We start from the raw sequence: 16,315 nt of genomic DNA, 5'->3' as shown, positions 1-16,315 counted from the left end.
TAGGACTAAATTCATAACCAAAGCAAATTACCATGCTGTTTAGAACTCTCAAAATAATATAAGTGAAGCACGAGAGTTCATCTATTTCTACAAAATAAAACCACCATTGTGCTCTAAAAGATATAAGTGAAGCATTAGAGCAAACGACAAACTACTCCGAAAGATATAAGTGAAGATCAATGAGTAGTTGAATAATTATGCAACTATGTGAAGACACTCTAACATTTAAGAATTTCATATCTTGATATTTTATTCATAAAGCAAGAAAAACAAAAGAAAATAAAATGACGCTCCAAGCAAAACACATATCATGTGGTGAATAAAAATATAGCCCCAAGTAAAGTTACCGATAGACGAAGACTAAAGAGGGGATGCCATCCGGGGCATCCCCAAGCTTAGGCTCTTGGTTGTCCTTGAGTATTACCTTGGGGTGCCTTGGGAATCCCCAATCTTAGTCTCTTGCCACTCCTTATTCCATAGTCCATCGAATCTTTACCCAAAACTTGAAAACTTCACAACACAAAACTTAACAGAAAATCTCGTGAGCTCCGTTAGCGAAAGAAAACAAAACACCACTTCAAGGTACTGTAATGAACTCATTATTTATTTGTATTGGTGTTAAACCTACTGTATTCCAACTTCTCTATGGTTTATAAACTATTTTACTAGCCATAGAGCCATCAAAATAAGCAAACAACACACGAAAAACAGAATCTGTCCAAAACAGAACAGTCTGTAGTAATCTATAACTAACGCAAACTTATAGAACTCCAAAAATTATAAAATAAATTGGTGGACCTGCGGAATTTGTCTATTAATCATCTGCAAAAAGAATCAACTAAATAGCACTCTCCAGTAAAAAGTTTTAACTAATCTCGTGAGCGCTAAAGTTTCTGTTTTTTACAGCATGATCATAAAGACTTCACCCAAGTCTTCCCAAAGGTTCTACTTGGCACAAACACTAATTAAAACACAAAAGCACATCTAAACAGAATCTAGATGGATTATTTATTCCTAAACAGAACCAAAAAGCAAGAAACTAAAATAAAATTGGGTTGCCTCCCAACAAGCGCTATCGTTTAACGCCCCTAGCTAGGCATGATGATTTCAATGATGCTCACATAAAAGATAAGAATTGAAACATAAAGAGAGCATCATGAAGAATATGACTAGCACATTTAAGTCTAACCCACTTCCTATGCATAGGGATTTTGTGAGCAAACAACTTATGGGAACAAGAATCAACTTGCATAGGAAGGTAAAACAAGCATAACTTCAAGATTTTAAGCACATAGAGAGGAAACTTGATATTATTGCAATTCATACAAGCATACATTCCTCCCTCATAATAACTTTCAGTAACATCATGAATGAATTCAACAATATAACCAGCACCTAAAGCATTCTTTTCATGATCTACAAGCATAGAATTTTTATTACTCTCCACATAAGCAAATCTATTCTCATCAATAGTAGTGGGAGCAAACTCAACAAAATAACTATCATGTGATTGAAAATTAAGATCAAGATGACAAGTTTCATGGTTATCATTATTGTTTATAGCATACGTGTCATCGCAATAATCATCATAGATAGGAGGCATGCTTTCATCATAATAAATTTGCTCATGAAAACTTGGGGCACTAAACATATCATCTTTATCAAACATAGCATCCCCAAGCTTGTGGCTTTGCATATCATTAGCATCATGGGTATTCAAAGAATTCATACTAACAACATTGCAATCATGCTCATCATTCAGAGATTTAGTGCCAAACATTTTATAGACTTCTTCTTCTAGCACTTGAGCACAATTTTCCTTTCCATCATTCTCACGAAAGATATTAAAAAGATGAAGCGTATGTGGTAAACTCAATTCCATTTTTTGTAGTTTTATTTTATAAACTAAACTAGTGATAAAACAAGAAACAAAAAGATTTGATTGCAACATCTAAAGATATACCTTCAAGCACTCACCTCCCTGGCAATGGCGCCAGAAAAGAGCTTGATGTCTACAACGCAACCTTCTTCTTGTAGACGTTGTTGGGCCTCCAAGTGCAGAGGTTTGTAGGACAGTAGAAAATTTCCCTCAAGTGGATAAGCTAAGGTTTATCAATCCGTGGGAGGCGTAGGATGAAGATGGTCTCTCTCAAACAACCCTGAAACAAAATAACAAAGAGTCTCTTGTGTCCCCAACACACCCAATACAATGGTAAATTGTATAGGTGCACTAGTTCGGCAAAGGGATGGTGATACAAGTGCAATATGGATGGTAGATATAGGTTTTTGTAATCTGAAATTATAAAAACAGCAAGGTAACTAATGATAAAAGTGAGCGTAAACGGTATTGCAATGCTAGGAAACAAGGCCTAGGGTTCATACTTTCACTAGTGCAAGTTCTCTCAACAATAATAACATAATTGGATCATATAACAATCCCTCAACATGCAACAAAGAGTCACTCCAAAGTCACTAATAGCGGAGAACAAATGAAGAGATTATGGTAGGGTACGAAACCACCTCAAAGTTATTCTTTCCGATCAATCCATTGGGCTATTCCTATAAGTGTCACAAACAGCCCTAGAGTTCGTAGTAAAATAACACCTTAAGACACACATCAACCAAAACCCTAATGTCACCTAGATACTCCAATGTCACCTCAAGTATCCGTGGGTATGATTATACGATATGCATCACACAATCTCAGATTCATCTATTCAACCAATACATAGAACCTCAAAGAGTGCCCCAAAGTTTCTACCGGAGAGTCAAGACGAAAACGTGTGCCAACCCCTATGCATAGGTTCATGGGCGGAACCCGCAAGTTGATCACCAAAAGATACATCAAGTGAATCAATAGAATAACCCATTGTCACCTCGGTTATCCCAAGCAAGGCATACATCAAGTGTTCTCAAATCATTAAAGACTCAATCCGATAAGATAACTTCAAAGGGAAAACTCAATCCATTACAAGAGAGTAGAGGGGGAGAAACATCATAAGATCCAACTATAATAGCAAAGCTCGCGATACATCAAGATCGTGTCGAATCAATAACACGAGAGAGAGAGATCAAACACATAGCTACTGGTACATACCCTCAGCCCCGAGGGTGAAGTACTCCCTCCTCGTCATGGAGAGTGTCGGGATGATGAAGATGGCCACCGGTGAGGGTTTCCCCCTCCGGCAGGGTGCCGGAACAGGGTCCCGATTGGTTTTTGGTGGCTACAGAGGCTTGCGGCGGCGGAACTCCCGATCTATTCTGTTCCCCGAAGGTTTTAGGGTATATTGGTATATATAGGAGGAAGAAATATCTCAGGGGAGCCACGAGGGGCCCACGAGGGTGGAGGGCGCGCCCAGGGGGTGGGCGCCCCCCTGCCTCGTGCCTTCCTCGTTGATCCTCTTACGTGCACTCCAAGTCTCCCGGATTGCTTTCTTTCCAAAAATAACTTTCCCGAAGGTTTCATTCCGTTTGGACTCCGTTTGATATTCCTTTTCTGCGAAACACTGAAACAAGGGAAGAACAGGAACTGGCACTGGGCTCTGGGTTAATAGGTTAGTCCCAAAAATAATATAAAAGTGTTTAATAAAGCCCATAAACATCCAAAACAGATAATATAATAGCATGGAACAATCAAAAATTATAGATACGTTGGAGACGTATCAGGGACCGAGATGATACTTTTTGGTTTTGGACGGATGTGATGTGGAGAAGTGTTTGAGGATTTTTGGAGCAATATCACTAAGCACTTGAGCAACTAAGTCATGATCAAAACCTCATCCCCTTCTAATAGTATTGGCTTTCCTATGGACTCAATGTGATCTTGGATCACTTAACCAAAAATGTAGAGTCTTGGAGCTTTGCCAATCCTTGTCCTTAACATTTTGAAGGGGTCCACATCTTCATGTCCTTGTCATTGCCACTGCTAAACTTATCTGAAATATACTAGACAAAGGTGTTAGTCCAACAATATGTATGTTGACATTAATTACCAAAACCACCAAGGGAGAAAATGTGCTTTCAACCATAATAGTAGCGCGGGGTATAAACACCGCGCTGCTACTAAGTACATGGTTTTTAACAACCCTGAAATTCACATTTCCTCCCCCGAATCCCTCATCTCTCCCTCCTCTCTCCCTAGCCTCTCCCATGGTGCTCCTACCCATGCGCGCCTCCTCCTCCATGGCACCCAAGGAGGCCACCGTCTCATTTCGCCGGCATCCAGGAGCTCGCCGGTCTTCCCCCACGCCTCCATGCCACCTTGCCGGAGGACCTCACCACCGACGACCAGGCCTGATGCTCCCTCCATCTCCTTCCTCTCTCTTTTCCTCATTTATGTTTCCCTCTCTCCCAGTGGTTTGACTCACCCTTCCATGGCCATGCTCATGCAGGTGTCGCCATGGACAACCATGAGCTCTGCCCTGGATCCGGTCCCTCTCGAGCAGCCGCCATTGGATCCGCTCTGCTGATGCCCGTCCGCGCCTTCGGCGACCCCTGCCTTCGCTGGATCGAACCGCCGCCACCATTGACAACACGCATGAAATCGAGAAAACCTATATACTGCGTAAATACACAGACAATAAAATTTGAAATTAATAGTAGTAGCGCAGGTCCCACACACGCGCTACAGATAATTAGTAGTAGCGTTGGTGACACTCGTGCTACTACTAACATACATAGTAGTAGCGGGGGTGCCACCCCGTGCTACTATTACCCAGTTAGCTGCAGCACGCTAGTAGTAGCGAGGGCACCCGCGCGACTACTAGCAATTTAACCTGTGCCACTACTAGGCCTTTCCTGTAGTGCGTAGGCCCTAATCCTCTGCTTCAACCCAATCCCATCTCACCTTAGGCCCTAATCCTACCGGTCGGGAACCCCCGATGACCCACCGCATGGACACCACATCACAGAACACCATTGGGGGAGAGAAAAAGGAACAAGGGGATAACACAAGAAGAGGGCGCGAGCGAAAGTTACCTGCCGAGGGATTGATGTCTCTATGCAACTTTATTCTTGTAGACACGTGTTGGGCCTCAAAGCGCAGAGTTTTGTAGGACAGTAACAATTTCCCCTCAAGTGGATGACCTAAGGTTTATCAATCGGTGGGAGGCGCAGGATGAAGATGGTCTCTCTCAAACAACCCTGCAACCAAATACAAGAAATCTCTTGTGTCCCCAACACACCGAATACAATGGAAAATTATATAGGTGCACTAGTTCGGCGAAGAGATGGTGATAAAAGTGTAATATGGATGGTAGAATTATAATTTTATAATCTGAATAAATAAAAACAGCAAGGTAGCGAACGATAAAAGTGAGCACAAACGATATTGCAATGCTTGAAAATGAGGCCTAGGGTCCGTACTTTCGCTAGTGCAATCTCCCAACAATGCTAATATAATTGGATCATATAACCATCCCTCAACGTGCGATGAAGAATCACTCCAAAGTTCCTATCTAGCGGAGAACATAAGAAGAAATCGTCTGTAGGGTACGAAACCACCTCGAAGCTATTCTTGCCGATCGATCTATCCAAGAGTTCGTACTAAAATAACACCAAATATTTTCAGATTCATAATACTCAATCCAACACAAAGAACCTCAAAGAGTGCCCCAAGATTTCTACCGGAGAAACAAAGACAAGAACGTGCATCAACCCTTATGCGTAGATTACCCCAATGTCACCTCGGGAATCTGCGAGTTGAGTGCCAAAACATATATCAAGTGAATCAAAATAATACCCCATTGTCACCACGGGTATTCATATGCAAGTCATATATCAAGTGCTCAAATCCATAAAAGTATTCAATCCGATAAAACGAAATCTCAAAGGGAAAACTCAATTCATCACAACAATATAGAGAGGGGAAAACACCATATGATCCAACTACATTAACAAAGACCGCGATACATCAAGACCGTGACATCTCAAGAACACGTGAGAGAGAGATTAAACACATAGCTACTGGTACAAACCTTCAGCCCCGAGGGTGATGTCGGTGTCAAAACCGGCAGATCTCGGGTAGGGGGTCCCGAACTGTGCATCTGAGTATCAAAGGTAACAGGAGGCAGGGGACAAGATGTTTACCCAGGTTCAGGCCCTCTTAATGGAGGTAATACCCTACTTCCTGCTTGATTGACTTTGATGAGTATAGCGGTTACAAGAGTTGATCTACCTCGAGATCGTAATGGCTAAACCCTAGATGTCTAGCCTGTATGATTATGATTGCCTCTATGGACTAAACCCTCCGGTTTATATAGACATCGGAGGGGCCTAGGGTTGTACAGAGTCGGTTTACAGAGAAAGGAATCTTCATATCCGAACGCCAAGCTTGCCATCCATGCAAAGGAGAGTCCCATCCGGACACGGGGAAAAGCCCTCTATCTTGTATCTTCTCGGCCCACCATTCTGGCCCATGTCGCATAGCCCGGACACCCGGGGACCCCCTAATCTAGGACTCCCTCAGTAGCCCCTGAACCAGGCTTCAATGATGATGTATCCGGCGCACAGATTGTCTTCGGCATTGCAAGGCGGGTTCCTCCTCCGAACACTTCAAAGTAGTTGATCAAAAGAACTATATCCGGCTCTGTTTAACAGTTACAATCCACAACCACAAGGGCATAATACATTAATCAAAAAACATGGTACGTCTTTACTGACAGCTTTGCTAGTGAGGCGTTACGTCTGGCCACTTCATTATTTCGAATCATTTTTCAACCTCCTGTTTCGCGTTTTGAGACGCAACCTTCGGTGACACGTCTTGTCAAAGCAGAGATCGTGCCCCCCTTATTACGGTATTCTCATTAATGAGGGCTTGGGTAATCCAACCGCGCCATCCGCACGACCCCTTGGGAGTAGGCAAATTTTAAGGCCGGGGAGGGGGCGCTTGACATTCACTGCCTTTATAAGAGGACAAGGATCCACCTTTTTACCCCACGCCTTTTACCTTCTCAGCCCATCCACCCTTGAGCTCCAGCGCCCAAGCTTCACTCTTTTCCGTCCCCAGCAAACACTCTAGCCATGTCCGGATCTGGAGCGCAGGGCAAGTGGATGGCCTCCTCCATCACGGAGGGGAACATCAAGGAACTCCGGGAAGCAGGGTACCTAGCCAAGGAAATCGCCCACCGGCTTCTGGCCAAAAAGCAGATCGTCCCCACTCCGGAGCCCAATGAGAGGGTAGTATTCATCCCCCACTTTCTTCATGGATTAGGGTTTCCCCTCCATCCTTTCGCTTGCGGTCTCATGTTTTACTACGGGCTAGATTTCCATGATCTAGCCCCGAATTCCTTCCTCAACATTTCTGCGTTCATCATCGTGTGTGAGGCATTCCTCCGCATCCCCCCACTTCGGCCTATGGCTCAAGGTCTTCAATGTGAAGCCGAAAGTGGTTGACGGTCAACATGCGGAGTGCGGTGGTGCTATGGTGAGCAAGCTTCCCAACGTCAGCTGGCCCAAGGGCACCTTTGTGGAGACCGTGAAGGGATGGCAACAGGAGTGGTTCTATATCACAGAACCTCGTGACACCACATGGGCCGCCCCTCCCGAGTTTAAGTCCGGGCCTCCAATGCGACTCATATCCTGGCTCAACAAAGGCTTGGATTGGGCGTCGTCCGACGAGGTGATAACGCTGCAGAAGCGCCTCAAGAGTGTGATAGACAAGAACACCAGTCTTGCCAGCATGATTCAGGTGATGCTTTGTCGCCAGATTCTCCCCTGCCAATGCCGGACTCAGTATCTATGGGAGTTTGATCCGGCCCGTCCCCGGACCCTGCAGCGGTTCTTTGGCACAACGCACGAAGAAATATGGAAGATGCTTTTCAAGACCCAGAAGTCGTGGCCGAAGACGAGCGAAGACCTCGGCCTCGACTGCACTCATTCGGCCACTCTCGTAAGTTTTCTGATAACCTTAATTGGTAGATCCAAGGAGTATACTGAGCTTTCCATTCTCCCCACTGGGCTGGACGAAGAAGGCGGAGCGGATTCACTATCCGGCTCCGTGACCTGAAGACCCAGCCATTCCTCTGCTAACGAGGATGCTGGTTCCGGCGCCGTATCAGGCGCCGGAAAAGAAGGCCAAGAAGAAGGGCAAGGAGGCCAAAAGTGGCCTCTGCCGTAAAGGCGCTTCGGACGTAGTGTCCGAAGATACCGAAACTCTCTCCTCTCATGACGACGATGAAGAGGAGGAGGAAGAGAGTAATTCTCCCCTTAAGGGGGAAAGAAGAAAAGGGGGGCTTCCGTGGATCTAGAGGCGGAGGCGTCCAAGAAAGGGAGAATCTCCCTTACGGATGATTCCGAACCGGACGCCGAGGACATCCCCGAGTGGCGCCCCAGGCCGAAGCCCCTGGCCGGATCGTAAGTATTCAAGGGCACTGTATATATGTATATATATATATATGTATATATATATCCGGCTTTTCGCCTTGTGGTTTTGACACATTGAATTGCGTGCTGCAGTCCGGCTACGGACCTCCCCCAATGATCCTCATCTTCTGGGAATTCGCTGGGTCCGAACATGATGGAGAGCGAGTCACCTCCGCCGGCCTCCCCCCGCCCCACTGCTACGGACAACACCGAAGTGTTGTCCCGAAGGACCCTTCCGGATCAGGGAGAGTTGCGGGAAGCCGTCAAGAGGGCTCGAGAGGGTGATACCTCTGCTGCCTAGAACATGGGGGAATCGACCGCCATGGAGACTGGCGACGGGGGCCATGTCCAATTTGGCCCCCACTCAAATGTCATTCCGGAGACCCACACGGTTCCAGAATCAGATGAGCAGCTTCCTTTGAAAGAAGGGGGCGCGCCAACTCCACCGACGACCTGTGTCAATCCGGAGGCGCCGGACACTCTGGTGGAAGCGCTTCAGAGCGCCTCCATTGTGGAGGAACATCGTACGCTTATGGGTATGGTGATTGAAAAGGTTCGGTCCGCTAAAAGCGGATTGAACGAGGCCTATACTAGCCTTCTGAGAGGCTTTGGGGTATGTGATGTAATACTTTTTAGCTATATAAAAGGGATGCCTGTGTATAGGTAGTAGCCCCTGAGACTCTATTCGGTGTTCGCAAAGAAAGGCCGAACAGAGGATCGAATAGTTCTCGCAGGAGATTAACATACATATCTATTTGAACAAATAGGCTGCGATGTTGGCGGCAGCTTCCCATGCCGCCGAAGTGTCCGAACTGAGGCGGAAATTAGAGGAAAATCAAGGTATGTGATACCGAAACACATCTGAAATGATATTAGCTCTGATTTGTTTATCTGAATGAGTTTTATGATTATGCTCATAGCTGACGCGTCTGAGGTCGAGACCCTCAAGTGCGTTGGCCGAAGCCAAGAAGGAGGCGGAGGAGGAACGAGCCGCCCGCCTAAAACATGAATCAAGGGTGGAGGAAGTCCAACAAGAGCTCAAGGATGCCATAAGCAAATGTGAATCCTTGGAGCGCAAGATTTCGGATCAAGAATCCGAACTTGCTAAGGCCCTCCAAAGCGCGAAGGAAGCCTGGGTTGAAGCCCAAGGCGCCCACCGGGATATACAAGAGGCTAAGCCGATCGCGGCGGGTAAGGCCTTTAATATGCATAGCAAATTTGTAAGGAGAAGGTACATCTTACTGACCCGCATTTGGAGTTCTCCAGGAGCGTTTGTGGATCTACCCCGGAGTATTGCTGATGCTGCGGAGTTCTTCCGAGCCGAAGAGGGGAGCTCAATGGAGAAGCTATTCTGGTCACAGTACCTTGCACCAGAGCATCCGGTGCCCTTCAATGATCAGCTGAAGCAGCTGACCGAACTGCATAGGGTGGCTGAGTTGGCCCTGAAGGATGTTATAGTCCGTCATGGCCAGCCGAACCCATACCCAGCAGTTATTTCGGGCTCGTGAAGTGGCTAGTCAGTGCCTGCCCCCGGCTTGATGCCATAAAGCGGTCGGTCTGCATCGAAGGTGCCCGGATGGCCTTCGCCTGTGTCAAGGTGCAGTGGGCGAAGATGAATGCCGTCAAGCTTGCAACCGAGGGACCGACCGCAGGAAAGAGCACCGCACGCCGGAGCGGTATTTTGATGACGTCCTGGAAGGATCCCGCATTGTAGAGGGCCAGTGTTCGAAGGACATTATTTTTGAATGAATGTATCCGTGCTGCCCGAACATTGTAGTATGAAACAAGGCTTATGTATAATATGTTGCTTGTTTTACCTTAAATTCTTTTCCTCCTGAGCGGCTGTTTACGGTATTTGAGAGATGGCCAGTCGCCGGCTTCAGCCCCCACGTAGGTAGTACGGGGGTGATCGGAATAGCACCTGAACACACTTGACCCAACGACTTGGTCCTTGAAGGAGGTGTTAGTGCAGCGAACCAGGTAATCAGACTATGTGGCTTTATCACTCTCACTTAGCCATAGGAGTTTTACGATGAGATTGTAGGCGCAACCCCTGGTATTATTCGATTATCCGAACTTGGGTGCTGTAGACGCCTGACCGGGTGAAGACCGGTCCTTCGCGTGATGCGGAAAAAATCACAAGAGATTTATAATTAGTCACCGAATAGCTGACCAGCTCTCGCCGCACCATGACAGTCAGTTTTCGGCTTTCTCTACTAAGGTGTTTATCCGGATGAACCAGAAACACAATCGCAGTAGTTCTCCCTTTACTACCTTAGCCGAACAAGCGGAACGTAAGGAAGTAACCACAGGAGCCGCGCAACCCAACTATTGACCAAAGACATGATTCGGAGCCGATGAATATAATGCTATATTCGTGACGCCGAATTGTACTATAAAAGTGCTCGGACTTATCTTATGTACGTGGCCGAATGGAGCCCCTGGCGATTTAAGTCGTACCGAGGTGTACATGGTAATTGGACAAAAAAGAGGGAAGACAGATTAGGAAATAAACCAGTACCGAATAGGTTGGGCGAAAGAACTGTTTCCATTATAGTCCGATTGATACGTCAAAACGTATTTGTACAAATAATGTGATAAGCATCGAGGCTATTTTACATGCCAAGCACAACGGAAAGTTGTGTACGAGTCCTAAAAAAGGAAGAGGTGATCTTTAAAGATCCTTTAGATACTCCACCGCACGCCTACGCTGCTATTCTCCTTGGTGTATTATCCTTCGAAAGTATCAATGATCGGGTTTTCATGAGGGGCCTGGAAAGAGGGCCCTTGGTACCGTCGAAAGGTGATGTGGGTTGTAAGGAACCTGAAAAAAGAAAAAAAGAAAGAAAAAAAGGATATGCGTGTCCAGATAGGGTCGAGCCGTATTGTGGACTTTATCTTTAATATGCCTCCATCTTTGCCCATGGTATGTTTAGTGCATAGTTATGTACGCGTGGTACATATACCGCAATGCGGTTGGGGCTGAGACGGAGGCCGAATTGTTAATCGAGCTCCTAACGAGCTGGACTGTCACTCTGCGGGGTAGTCCGGACTCGTTTGACAGTGTCCGGGGGTTCGACTGCCGATGTGGTATTTGGCTTGATAAGGCCGCCCTGTACCTCCGCTGCGAGGGCCGCGGTGTGCTCTTCAGTGCGGAGGGAACGCTCCATGTTTCCATTGACTGTTATAACACCGCGTGGTCTGGGCATCTTGAGTTTGAGATAGGCATAGTGCGGGATCGCATTAAAGTGAGCGAACGCCGTTCGTCCGAGCAGTGCGTGATAGCCACTAAGGAAAGGGACGATGTCGAAGATCAAGTCTTCGCTTCGTAAGTTGTCTAGCGAGCCGAAGACGACTTCCAATGTGATTGAGCCCGTGCAGCAGGCCTCTACACCAGGTATTACTCCTTTAAAGGTAGTTTTGGTGGGCTTGATTCTTGACGGATCAATACCCATTTTGCGGACTGTGTCCTGATAGAGCAGGTTAAGGGTGCTGCCACCGTCCATGAGGACTCGCGTGAGGTGGAACCCATCAATAATTGGATCGAGGACCAGTGCGGCCGAACCTCGGTGACAGATACTGGTCGGATGGTCTGTGCGATCGAAAGTGATCGGATAGGCTGACCATGGGTTGAATTTTGGGGCGACTGGCTCTATCACATAGACGTCCCTTAACGCGCGCTTGCGCTCCCGCTTGGGGATGTGAGTAACGTATATCATGTTCACCGTTTTGACCTCAGGGGGGAATTTCTTCTGTCCCCTTGTGTTCGGTGGGCGAGGCTCCTCATCGTCGTCCTCGCTAGGCGACCCTTTCTCCTAATGTTTGGTATTTAACTTACCGGCATGTTTAAAGACCCAACAACTTCTGTTGGTATGGTTGGCAGGCTTGTCGGGGGTGCCGTGAATCTGGCAAGGTCGATCAAGTATTCGGTCCAAGCTAGATGAACCGTCTTTGTTTGTTTTGAATGGCTTCTTCCGCTGACCGGATTTGGAGCCACTGAATTCGGCGTTGACCGTTGTGTCTTCGATATTGTCATTATTGCTTCGACGCTTGTGTTTGTTACATCGGGGACTGCCGTTGCCGTTTCTGGCTTCAGAAGGGTCGGGGTCGCTGGTACTGTTGCCGCTACGGGCTAGCCAGCTATCTTCGCCCGCGCAAAAGCGGGTCATGAGTGCTATAAGGGCTGCCATAGACTTCGGCTTCTCTTGGCCGAGGTGTCGGGTGAGCCATTTGTCGCGGATGCTGTGTTTAAGGGCCGCTAGGGCTTCGGCGTCCGGGCAGTCGACAATCTGGTTCTTTTTAATTAGGAACCTGGTCCAGAATTTCTTGGCTGACTCTCCGGGCTGCTGGACTATGTGACTGAGGTCATCGGCGTCCGGAGGCCGGATATAAGTGCCTTGGAAGTTGTCTCTATAGGCATCTTCCAAGTCTTCCCAGCTTCCAATAGAGTTTTCTGGGAGGCTATTTAACCAGTGCCGAGCTGGTCCCTTAAGTTTTAGGGGGAGGTATTTGATGGCATGTAGATCATCACCGTGAGCCATGTGAGTGTGGAGAAGAAAATCTTCAATCCATACTGCGAGATCTGTTGTGCCATCGTATGATTCGATGTTCACGAGATCTGTGAAGCATAGGGGGTGTGCAGTGCCTCTGTACCAGGCCACGTCACGACACAGTTCAAATGAAGTCCGTATGCGGTTTTCGGCCCGGGTGTAGTTATGCTTGTCGCGCCAGGCCTGATAGCCGTCTTCTCGCGCTGAGGCACGCCCCTGTGATCCGTAGATTGATCTGGTCTGTCCGGCTCTATTTTCCAGGTCCTGTCGGAAGTCATAGGTGTATCCTGGAGCCGCTGCTTCTCTGCCTCCACTGCGAGGTGGTGTGGGCTGGTGTTCGGCTTGAGTTGCCGCTCTGTCCCGGCCACGTGGTGGTCGGTCAGGTCTGTCAGCAGCGTCACGCGTTGGCGGTATGGGCTCCAGGGCCTCATCGTCGAATTGGGGTAGCAGCTTGCGCTTTGGGTAGCTCTTTGTTGGGCGTTCAAGGCCGTATTCTTCGGCTGCCAACACTTTAGTCCATCTGTCGTTGAGCATATCCTGTTCGGATTGGAGCTACTGCCGCTTGTTTTTGAGGCTTCTTGCAGTTGTGATTAGCTGGCGCTTAAAGCGTTCTTGTTCGAGGGGTTCCTCTGGCACGATGAAATCTTCGTCGCCGAGGCTCACATCGTCTTCGGAGATTGGTAGATAGTTGCTATCCTCCGAGTCCTCGTTCCCTACCGGTTCGTCAGGGTTAACTTGCCCTTCCTCCCAATCATCCTGTTCGGATGCTGGTTTGATGGGGGCTTCTTGGTCTTCGGCGTTCTTCGGAGTATTATTGTCTCCGGTGCCAGTATTGCTATCTTTTTCGTGACGCGATTTAGAGCGGCGCCGCTGACGTCGACGCTTTGGTGGTATCTCAGGAGGTTCGTCCTCGACTGGATCCTTCTCATCATCGCCGTCGTCTTCTTTGGGTGTGTCCACCATGTACACGTCATATGAGGAAGTGGCCGTCCAGCGTCCGGTGAACGGCGGGTTTTGGCCTCGCTCATCTCCGGCATCGTTGTCCATAGCGTCGATGTCTTCGGAGGCGTAATCGAGCATGTCGGCTAGATCCTCGACAGTGGCTATGAAGTGGGTGGTGGATGGGACGTAAAATTCCCCGTTTTCAGCCCCTAGCATGGGCTGGGCGTAGTTCGGCAGCGATTCGTCTGCAATAGTGAGGGATCGCATTAGGTCCAGGGCCTCGCTTAAAGGTAAGGGTTGGACGGGGAGACAAGAGCTTTTGGCGCTAGATGAGGAAAAGTCCTCCGGGTCGCGCCTGCTTGCCGCAGCCCTCGAGAGTCCGGAATTAGGATCCGGGGACGAGTCCGCCCTTCAGTGATGAGGGGAGTCCGGCTAGGCTCCAGGCCTACCGATGACACAGTCCTATCTAGATCTGAGGTAGTGACCTCCGTAATTATGGAGAGTCTGGTGGGATCGGCACTCCCATCTTCGGACCCAGCAGTTTGCTCTGGATCTAAGGCCGGAGCGGTGGTCGGCGTCGCGAACCCCTCGAAGATCAAGTCTCCTCGAATATCGGCGACGTAGTTCAGATTTCCAAAACTAATTTGATGACCAGGGGCGTAGCTGTCGATCTGCTCCAGGTGGCCAATCGAGTTGGCCCGCAGTGCGAAGCCGCCGAATACGAAAATTTGGCCAGGGAGAAAAGACTCCTTCAAGGCGGCCTTGTTGTAGACGATCAATGGAGCCATCGAGCCTTCTAACGACGGCACAATGGAACTCTCAATGAAAGCACCAATGTCGGTGTCAAAACCGGCAGATCTCGGGTAGGGGGTCCCGAACTGTGCGTCTGAGGATCGAAGGTAAGAGGAGGCAGGGGACACGATGTTTACCCAGGTTCGGGCCCTCTTAATAGAGGTAATACCCTACTTCTTGCTTGATTGACTTTGATGAGTATAGGGGTTACAAGAGTTGATCTACCTCGAGATCGTAATGGCTAAACCCTAGATGTCTAGCCTGTATGATTATGATTGCCTCTACGGACTAAACCCTCCGGTTTATATGGACACCAGAGGGGCCTAGGGTTGTACAGAGTCGGTTTACAGAGAAAGGAATCTTCATATCCGAACGCCAAGCTTGCCATCCACGCAAAGGAGAGTCCCATCCGGACACGGGGAAAAGCCCTCTATCTTGTATCTTCTCGGCCCACCAGTCCGGCCCATGTCACATAGCCTGGACGCCCGGGGACCCCCTAATCCAGGACTCCCTCAGTGGACCACTCCCTCCTCATCGTGGTGGCCGCCGGGATGATGAAGATGGCCACCGGTGACGATCTCCCCCTCCGGCAGGGTGCCAAAACGGGCTCCCGATTGGTTTTTGGTGGCTACAGAGGCTTGCGGCGGCGGAACTTCCGATCTAGGGTTACCTCGAAGGGTTTTGGAATATTTGAGAATTTATAGGGCGAAGAGGGGGTGTGGGAGGCCACTGAGGTGGGCACAACCGACCTGGGCGCGCCTGGGCCCCCAGGCGCGCCCTGGTGGGTTGTTCCCCCCTCGGTGCACCCCCCAGGTGCTTCTCTGGCCCACTGGATATCTTCTGGTCCATAAAAAATCCACAAAAAATTTCGCGGTGTTTGGACTCCATTTGATATTGATTTCCTGCGATGTAAAAAACAAGCAAAAGACATCAACTGACACTGGGCACTGGGTCAATAGGTTAGTCCCAAAAAATGATATAAAGTTGCTATAAAATGATTGTAAAACATACAAGAATGATAATATAACAGCATGAATACTTCATAAATTATAGATACGTTGGAGACGTAGCAGGGATCCATTAGTCGCCACGGAAGGGAGATTCGTCCTGGGGTCGCCGCTCCTGATCTCAGGCGTTGCCCCTCCGGTTGCCGAAACCACCGCCCCCGCTGCTCTCTCTCTCTCACGTGAAATTCTGGACTCCCCCCTCGCGAACGTTGCAACAAAAACTGGGGGAGCAAAGTAATGGGGTTGAGAGGACACATGGCATAACGAGTGTCTTTGATCTGAAGAGATCTAACGCGTAGAGCGCGTCCGACGCAACGTTATCCTTTTATTATCTCAAATGATAATGCCCACACGTGTGGCATATCTGCACTTCGCCTACATGCTTTGATCTCCATCTATTATGTTTTGCACGAATCTTGAAGGGATCTGTTGGATTTTCAGTGCCATGTAGGCATAGCATGTTGTGTGGGCGTTAGAGTGCTTGCCCACACGACCCGCAACACGCGGTTGCCAGCTGCGCCGTGTGGGCGAACCAGTTCCCGCCCACGCAGTCACCACCCAGTCCACGCGCGTGTGGGTGAACTGCTCTTCTCCCACACGACGCTCGAACGGTGATAGATGGCACCTGCAGTTGCGCGTATGTGGCAACTCACACATGACAAC

The sequence above is a fragment of the Triticum aestivum genome, chromosome 4D (genome assembly GCF_018294505.1).
Source record: "Triticum aestivum cultivar Chinese Spring chromosome 4D, IWGSC CS RefSeq v2.1, whole genome shotgun sequence".
Taxonomy (NCBI): Eukaryota; Viridiplantae; Streptophyta; class Magnoliopsida; order Poales; family Poaceae; genus Triticum; species Triticum aestivum.
Note: the sequence above shows the minus strand (reverse complement) of the source record.